This window comes from Buteo buteo, chromosome 11 (genome assembly GCF_964188355.1).
Source record: "Buteo buteo chromosome 11, bButBut1.hap1.1, whole genome shotgun sequence".
NCBI classification, from domain to species: domain Eukaryota; kingdom Metazoa; phylum Chordata; class Aves; order Accipitriformes; family Accipitridae; genus Buteo; species Buteo buteo.
The window spans coordinates 44,502,400-44,511,630 of NC_134181.1; the positions used below are offsets into that span (position 1 = coordinate 44,502,400).

Genomic DNA, 9,231 nt, shown 5'->3' on the forward strand with positions numbered 1-9,231 from the left:
AATTTGGGACTCCTGGGAAAGCCAAATCCTCCTTGATTGGTGCAGCTGGAAAGCAAAAAACCCACCCCATTTTCATGTGCAAACCACACCCAAAAGATCACCCCTTTTTATGTTGTGGAAAAGCACTGAAACACACCCCAAACTGAGTATTTTGAAAAAGCAAAAAACTCCCCAGTTTGGGGAAGATTGGGGGTGAAGCACAGGCAGTTTGAGGGGCGTTGCTGGGGGTCCTCCCAGCGTGGATGATCTGGTGTGGATGCTCTGTTGCGGGTTATCCCAGGCGAGTTACCTGCTGTGGATCATCCTGGGTGGACTCCCTGGGGTAGGTCATCCCCACCCGTGTCCCCCCATGCACCTTTGTACCCTCACCTACTTTCTCCCTGGCGTGTGTTTCTCCCCCATATGCTCCGCGCTGCTCCAGCCCGCCCCCTTCACCCATGCGAGTTTTTAACCCATGCGAGTTGTTTCCCCCCGCATCCCCTGCTCTCCTATCTCCTGCCCCCCCCCCCCCCCCCCCGCTTCCTTTCCCTCCTCCATATTCCACACCCTCCCCCATCATCTGTCAGGCTCCAGACCCCTGGCATGCTGCTTGCACCCTATTCTCTGTCATTTTTTCTTCTTTTCCTTACAAGTTGTTGTTGTTTCTTTTTAAACTGTTTTTGTTTCAAGCCACGAGTTTTCTCACTTTCACCCTTCTAATTGTCTACCCGTCCCACTGGGGGCGGGGGAGCGAGTGAGTGGTCGCATGGGGCTTTGTTGCTGGCTGGTGTTAAACCACGACACGAGGTGAGTTGCAAGCCTTGCCTGGTTAATGCTGGAGGCTCTCTATGTTTCTCCTGCCATCTTGACGGGCCGTCCTTGTTCTTCATTGCCGCTTTCTAGCGAGTGCCTCTCGCTCTGTAAGCGGCAGTACTGGGGCCGTGCAGGTACTGCCTGTTGCAGGCAGCAAAGGGCAATTGTGTCGCTTGCTGGCGGGAGCGGCAAGGAGTGCGGAGCCATGCTCCTGTAGGGAGCAAAGATGGAACCTCGAGGGCTCTACGGTCATCTGCTGAGGACTACTAATATCCCGACAGGCCTCTTTGCTTTCCCTGCTTCGTGTCTAATTGCTTTGTACGCCGGAGGGCGGGGCGGTAAGGAACACCATGCAGCATCTCTTTGATAAGAGATGAGCCCCGCACAAGAAGCTTTGCGTGCGTGCAGGATTAGGAGAGCAGAGTTCTGATAGCACGGAGGTGAGGAAAGGTGCGCCCACCCCAACTGAGCCCCAGGGTGGCCAGGCTATCGCTCGCTTGCAGGTGGGCCGCTGGCAGCTGGTGCGCTGGGACGCGGCGTTCCCTGCTGGACAGAGCTGCCCCTCTGGCACAAAGCCCTCTGGCGCTCCCTTTGCACGGGGCAAGGGGCTGTGAGGGAGCCCAGGGGAGGAGGAGGAGGTGAGGCGCTGGGGGGGTCGGGCCGTGCCCCCCTGTTCCTGCTGGGCTCCAGCTGTTGCAAATATTCTGGTAAAGAAATCAAAATTTAATCACATAGAAGAGTTAGGTTTGATTAAGAAGTAAAATTGTGAAGCATAATGTATAGGATTGTTAAGTTTGAAACGTAGCCATAGAAACTTTAGGAGCTGTGTTACATGTGACTCTAGGAACTTTAATATTGTTAAAGTTTGAAAGAGATATCTCTAGAAACCTCACTAGGAAGTTGCTGGCTTTTCTATGTTCTGTTTCAGGAAGCTAAGGAAACTGTCGTGGACGCCAGTTTGCTGCTTGGAAACCCCCTTACCCTTTCCATCTTGATTTGAGTATCGAAGATGCCAGTCAGCAGAGCTAAGTGTAACTGACCAATGATTGTTTTTAAATAAGAATATTGATAAGGTTATATAATCAAAGGACCGATCATTATAAAGGTTAAATTTAAGAACGAGCATAGTATGCATTTTTACGGAAGGAGCTTAGGTAACAATGACCTGACAGGAAAAGTCTGTAAAAACTGATGGATTTTGATACTAAGCGGGACACGCCTTTGGAGGAGCGATCCCCCGTGTCCCCAGTGCCGCGATAAACAAAGTGCCCGCTTCTTAACTTCACGTTGGTGTTAAGGAGTTTTATTCTGGATTTCGGGAACGGTTTTGGCAACCCAGATGGGACCTTGCGAGTGAGACTGGACGAGATCGAGTGTCGATCGAACTCCGGCCGGCACCGAGGTATTCTCGGGGAGAACCGTCACCCTCGACTCGCAAAGCTCCTCGCAGCGTTCCTTGGAAAAAAGGTAAGGCGCCGCTTCTTTGGAATTTGTTTGGAAAGCCTGCCCGTGAGGCGCGGCGAAAGCTTCGCAGGGTTGGGGCTTGGAGGGTCCCCGTCTGCAGTGGAAGCCTAGGCGTCTGCCCGTAAGTCATAAGCGAAAGCTATTGCTGGGTTGGACTTTGTGTATTTTGTGTATTATTTGGGACAATTGTCATTTGCATTTGTTTGGTATTTGGTATTTGAATCTATAGAAGTATAAAGGCATTAGCAAAATTGTTTAAGAATAAGAGTGCAGGAAATGGAACTGATGATGAAAAGTTACCAAAACCATCACCGTTGGGACGTTTATTGGCACATTGGGGTGAATTGCAGGAAAAATGGTAAACAAACAGAACTTTGAGTTACAATACTATATTGCAATTACTGTTGTTTTGTAGGAGAGAGAGTAAATGGAATAAAGTGCCATAGGTAGATTTGTTCTTTTTAAGTGAACGTATCTGACGGGGACCGGACGGGAGTCTCCCAGCAGAACCTCTGGTTACAGCTAAACTGGGAGAACAGAAAACTGAATTTGAATTGACACTAGAGTCATCTTTTCAGTTTTAAATACCTTAGAGGGAGAGTTAAGTTTTGAAGAAATTGGTGGTGTCGGTGCAACAGGTGAACGAGAGACTAGACCCTTCTTTAAATCTTTAACAATGAAATTAGGAAAGCAATGGGTCACTCAGCAGTTTTTGTATGTGCCAGATTCTCCTAAACTCCTGTTAAGGAGAGATCTATTTGAGAACTTAGAGGCAGAAGTTAAATTAAAAAATGGAGAGATTAAAACTTCAATTCCAGAAATGAAACTAAACGTACCGAAGCAGTGGCTTTGTTGTTAACAGGATGGTTAGCGAAAGCAGAAGATTATACCAGTCAAAGTCTAATGCTGTAATTCCAATCGTCTGGACTGGGAAGTTCCCGGTAAATCCAAAAAGCAGAACCTGTGAGAGTTGATTTAAAGCCAGGATCGAATCCGGTAAGAATTAAACAATACCCCCTAAGACCGGAAAGTCGGAAAGGGGTAGTAATGGTAATACAAACGTTTTTAAGATACAAATTGTTAATAGAATGGGAATCCAGATATAACACCCCGATCTTGCCTGTTAAAAGGCTAATGAAAAAGATGGTAGATTAGTTCAAGACCTCCTCAGAGGAATAAATCAAATAGTACAAGATATTCATCCGGTACTAGCAAATCCTTATACTTTGTTAGCAACCCTAACGGAGAAACAAGAATGGTTCACAGTGTTAGACCGAAAAGATGCCTTTTTCTGTATTCCCTTGGATCCCAGTAGTCAAGAGGTTTTTGCTTTGGAATGGGAAAATCCTGAGACTGGGAGAAAAACACAATATACGTGGACAGTCTTGCCTCAAGGCTTTAAGAATAGTCTTACCATTGTTGGAAATCAATTGGCACGAGAATTAGAGATTTGGAAGAAAGAAAATAATCAAGAAATCTTGCCGAAATATATGGATCATCTGTTAATTGTAGCTGAGACGGAAGAACAATGCACAAAGTTAACTATTAACTTTTTGAACTTATGGGGAATCAGTGGATTTCAAGTGTCAAAAGAAAAAAACCCCAAATAACCCAGAAAGAAGAAACTTATGTAAATGAGTTTTAAAATCCTAAAAGGACAGAGACAATGGGGAACTGAGAGAAAAGAGGCAATTTGTCGTCTCCCCGAACCTAAGACGAAAAAAATTAATGACGAGCGTTTCTGGGAATGGTCGAGTGGTGTCACCTGTAGATGATAAATTGTGGCTTGCTGGCCCGACCTTTATAGGAGCAGCTCAAAACCTCAAACAATGGATTAGACCGATGCCGAGCAAGCTACTTTCCAAGAATTGAAACAGGCTGTAATAGGGGTGCCAGCCCTAGGCCGGCTAGATCTCACAAAGACACTTGAACTTTTTGCTCGTGAAAGAAGAGGTATAGCTCTGGGTATCCTAGCCCAATATGTAGGGCCAAGTGGGCGAGCTGTGGCCTACTTCTCGAAGCGATTAGATAATGTGAGTCTGGGATGCTCTGGTCGTCCGAGAGCCGTCGCTGCAACTGTGCTACTGATCCAGGAAGCTCGTAAGTTTAACCTGAGGACAAAGGATTACTGTACGTTTCCCATATGATAACTGTTGTGCTAAAACAGAAAGGGGGACATTGGGTATCCCCTAGCAGGATGCTGAAATACCAAGTGGCGTTGCTGGAACAAGATGATGTTTACCTAAACGCTACTACCACCGCTAACCCTGTTGCGTTTTCAACAACCGATCAAGTTAAAGGAGGAGAACTGGAACGTGACTGCTTGCAGACAATCGAAAGAGTTTACTTCAGCTGACTGGATCTCTGAGATGTGCCGCTAGAAGAAACAGATTGGGAACTGTATGCCGACGGAAGCGGTTCCATCTGTGAAGGAAAACGTTTATCAAGATAGACAATAACTACTGAGGAGGTAATTGTATTGCCAACTTTGCCTTTGACGATATCTGCCCAAAAGGCTGAATTGATAGCTCTCATTCGAGCTCTGGAACTAAGTCAAGGAAAAAGCGAGTCAACACTTGGACAGACTCAAAGTATGCTTTTGGAGTAGTACGCGCGCATGGAGCGATACAGAGAGAAAGAGGACTGTTATCCGTGCAAGGAACCACCATTCAGCACGCAGAACAAATACTGGAATTGTTAGAAACCATTCAAAAACTAACAGCAGTCACGATAATGCACTGTAAAGCACATCAGTTAGGTAAGACCGGTCCTAATAACTGACTGGCTGATAAAGCTGCTAAAGAGGCTGCGGAAAAAGGCATCCTAGCACTCGTTCCAGAGAAAAGTATAAAATTGCCTAAAGAAACTCCAAATTATAACAAAAAAGATGAAGAATTAATTATTAGATTGCAGGCTAACAAAATGAAACAGGATAGGCTGTAACACCGACAGGTCAAATAATAGTCCCACCCACAATAATAAGAGAAATTGCCCGAGCTGAACATCACAAAGTATATCGGGGAACAGAAAGTGAAATACGACAAAGATTGTTTAAACAATTAGAAGCGGATGTGAAATTTATATATAAAATTATCCCCGAATCAGTAATACGATCATCTTTGGGATTATTAAAGAAGGAAATTTTTTAGGAGAATATTAGCAAATTGATTTTATAGAATTGCCTTGAAAAGAAGGATCTATCCTAGTTTTAGTTGATATCTTTACTGGGTGGCCCGAGGCTTTCCCTTGTCGCACCAACAAAGCAAGGGAAGTAGTCAAAGTCTTGCTTAAAGAGATAATACCAAAATGTGGGGTGCCTGTAAGAATGTCATCTGACAATGGCCCTCATTTTATAGCAAAGATTATGAGACAAGCTGAGCAAAGTACTATCTATGGATTGAGACTATCACACCCCATACAGACCAGAAGCAAGTGGGGGGGGGGGGGGAGAGAGAGAGAGAGAGGGGGAATGAACTATACCCTTAAGCAACAGTCGAGTAAAATTTGTCAGGAAACCTCACTCCTCACATGGGTTAAAGCATTACCCGTGGCTCTATTAAGAATCAGAGTATAGCCAGAAGAGAAAGAAAATTTAAGTCATTATGAAATGTTTTATGAAAGACCATATCAAGAGTCCTATGTTCTGAGTATCTTGAGTGCCTTTGGAGATAGGTTTTTAAGAGGTGTTATGATTTCTTTAAGCAATTCTTTTCAAGAACTTTGTCAGTATGTCTCCACAGCTGGACCCTTAGAATTGGACGTAGCAGCGCATCCTTTCCGACCGGGAGATTGAATGTATGTAAAATCACTGAGAAGTGGAAAGGACCGTATCGAGTCATTTTAACAACCCTTAGAGCAGTAAAGGTCTGGGACAAGCAGCTTGGCTTCATTATTCAAGAATAAAGAAAGCACCAACAAGAAATTGGAAGTCTAAAGAAACTGGCCCTTTAAACCTGAAAATCTATAAGTAAGTTTCACATTATCTATTTGGGAAAACAGCTGTGTAAAGTTTATAATATTGGGGTTGCTATTAGGAATATTGTCGAGGGCAATAATCTTTTTGTGTGTTTAGAGGGTGTATGTATTTTTTTTTGAGGGGTTCCAAACATGAGATAAACAAAATGAAACAATTATTGTTTGAGCTGTGTTAATCTTGATATTAACCGTTTTTGTAATTTGGTTTAAAAATACCAAAATCTAGTTTTGTAACTGATTCAAAGTTTGGTAAAGACACAAAATTGAACCTCAGTAACAGCCTGCCTTCCGATTTAAGTCAGATGAAAATCTAGTTCCGTGGAGAATATTGACATTGAATTTAACCAAAACTTGAGAACAGATGCAGAACAATGAGAATCATTTTAGCAAATTAAATGGGATGGATTTAAAAGGCAATTATTTTTTTAACATTTGAAAGAAGGAATTAGAGCGTTGCGAATTATAACATTACCAAACCATCCACCTCGTGGACAAAAGAATTAATTTACTCGCCCTTCGGGAGAAACTTGTACAGGCACCCCTTGGGGCTGTCAGTTGCCAAAACCGTAGAGACAAGTGCAAAAAGGAACTTGGGATCATATTTGAAATATAAAACGCTGTTTAGAATTTACTGGAGTTCCAGGATCCTTGTTAGAGCTACCCAGTGTCGGGACCATCTATGGAAATTTAGACTGCTTTAGACAACCAGAGAAAAATCACACATCCTAAACAGAGCTGAATGAAGGTTTATGCTTGCAGCTCCTCTGACCCCAAACTCCAACGACTTTCTCTAGTAGCTAAAGCTCTCAGATGGGGATGTATTTGTAGAAAGTATAATAATATTTTACATGATCTTTGGTCCCCTCTTAATGATGGAAAAAATTTAGCTTGGAGTTGACTGTATTAAAGGACAGGTGAAAAGTTCAGGGTTAACTGTTTGGGTGACTAGTGATGATATATGATCTGTTCTAAGTTATGATGTAAATTTGTACACCAGCCCAGGGATAATCCAATCAAGGTTTATTGTAGCAACCACCAAGCAGGCCCAACAGCGCTGGGTGGCCGGGGAGTCTCCGTTCCACCAACGGCGCACACTTGATGTGGTAACGTGTTTCATAGTTAAACAGTTAAGTGTTACATATGTATGGGAATTCCAGGTAGGCCTATACATATTCATGACCTACTCCTGCTTTGCATTAAAATTAATTCCAAGAGGTATTGTAATTAATTCCAAGAGGTATTATAATTAGTTCCATGGGGACACTCCCTCAAGTTTATCTATCCAAGCCACGGCATCGGCCTTGGCCAGTTTCTGGGACCAGTTCCTTATTTTCTCAGGAAACTGCTCTTGAGGAGCTATATGATAAGGTAATCAAGACTGGCACATCCTGCTTACTTAGCTCAATATCTAGTTTCTGCACTTGTTACTGGGGTTATTACAGTTAAAAGCAGCTTAGTTACGAAGTTGTAGAGATCAATATATTTTAACAATCAACAGGTTTGATTAACAAATTGGTTATGTAAAGTTTAGTATGTGATCCACTCACCTTTTCATGAAAGAGAAAAGCAAATCATGGACTTTAGACTTAATAACTCTATCCTCTCTCTGGAAGAAATCTCCCTTATGGCCTCGCTGGTGGACCTGGGTAAATGGAAAAGATGATACCTAGCACTTGCCAAGTCTTAGAACTAAAATAAGATGGGTATTAAAATTGTATTTTGACTGCAGTCAACACCTCTTCCACATCAGATGACTCTTGACATCTTTCATTCAATCATGGAAGTGCCTGCTGCTTAACTTCCCATGGGTGTTGAGGAGTTTTGTTCTGGATTTCGGTCCCCCAGCTGCGGGCTGGGGCTGGAGCAGCTGCAGGTGCGGGCAGTGAGGCTGCTGGGGCCGGCCCCTCCCTGGAAAGGGGGGGCTGCCGGGGGAGGGGCCGGGGCGGGGCCGGGGCGGGGCCGGTGGGAGCCCAGGCAGGAGCGGAGCGGTGGCCAGGCTGCGGCTGCCCCTCGGGAGAAGGTGAGCGGGCGCCCCTCGGACCGCGAACGTCGGAGGCAGGGGTGTCCCGGGGGAGGTGGGGGCCGCCTGTGCCGAGGCCGGGGGCGGGGGGGGAGCTGGGGGCTCACAGGGGGGCTGGAAGCACGTGCGCGCGGGGGGGGGGGGGGCGGCTCACAGGGCGGCTGGGAGCACGTGCGCGTGGGGGGGGTGCTCACCGGGCCCCGTGGCGGGGCTGCGCAGTCGCCCGGCGGGTCCCGGGGAAAGCCCCGAGGAGGACGGCGGGGTCCGTGTCGGACGCACGGAGCAGCAGCGGGGCCGTGCTGTGGCGGCGGAGGAGGGTGCTGCCCGGAGCCGGGCGGGGGGGGCCGCGTCGCGGCGGAGTGGCGGCGGCGGGCGCTGGCCGGAGCCGGGTGGGGGGGGCGGCGGCGGGGGATGCTGCCCGGAGCCGGGCGGGGGGGGCCGCGGAGCGGCGGAGGGGCGCTGCTGGGAGCCGGAGCCGGGCGGGGGGGGCCGCGGAGCGGCGGCGGCGGGAACGCCCCGGAGCGGGGCTGGGGGCTTGGCGGGAACTGCGGCTGCGCCGGCGTGGGGGTGGGCGGAAACGGAAGCGGCGTCCCCTCGGGGTCAGGCAGCAGGGCGGGCTGCCTCCCGGGGCATGCTGGGGGCTGTAGTTTTCGCGGACTCGGCGGCCGGGCGGCAGCGTGGCTCTCGGGCGCGGCGTAGTCCTTGCTTTCGCCGCGGCCCCCGGAGTCCGACCAGGTCAGACTCAGGAGCGTTGCCGGTTTCCCGTGGTTTTCCGTGGGCCTCCCGCTGCGCCGGCTCCCCGACCAGCCGTGCGGATGCGCCGCCCGGGCGCATGCGCCGCCCTGCGTGTGGGGCAGCCCGGCGTTCGTGCGCCAGCTCCGGTCCCTCCGGCGCATGCGCCGTCCCCGGGAGCAGCGTGGTGGCACGCAGTGGGCGAGCGCCGGGACCGCGGGTGAGGAGAGCGATCCCCTCCGGCGGGG

At 48.0% G+C, this 9,231-nt stretch overlaps 1 long non-coding RNA gene across 1 annotated transcript; it reads right to left on the reverse strand.

Moving 5' to 3' along the window:
* Positions 1 to 1,422: 1,422 nt before the first annotated feature.
* Positions 1,423 to 8,528, reverse strand: LOC142036485 (uncharacterized). Its single transcript, XR_012652156.1, has 3 exons — positions 8,446 to 8,528; positions 7,779 to 7,873; positions 1,423 to 1,496 (listed from the first exon to the last, which is right to left on the reverse strand). It is a non-coding gene; the product is annotated as an uncharacterized LOC142036485 (long non-coding RNA).
* Positions 8,529 to 9,231: the final 703 nt, after the last annotated feature.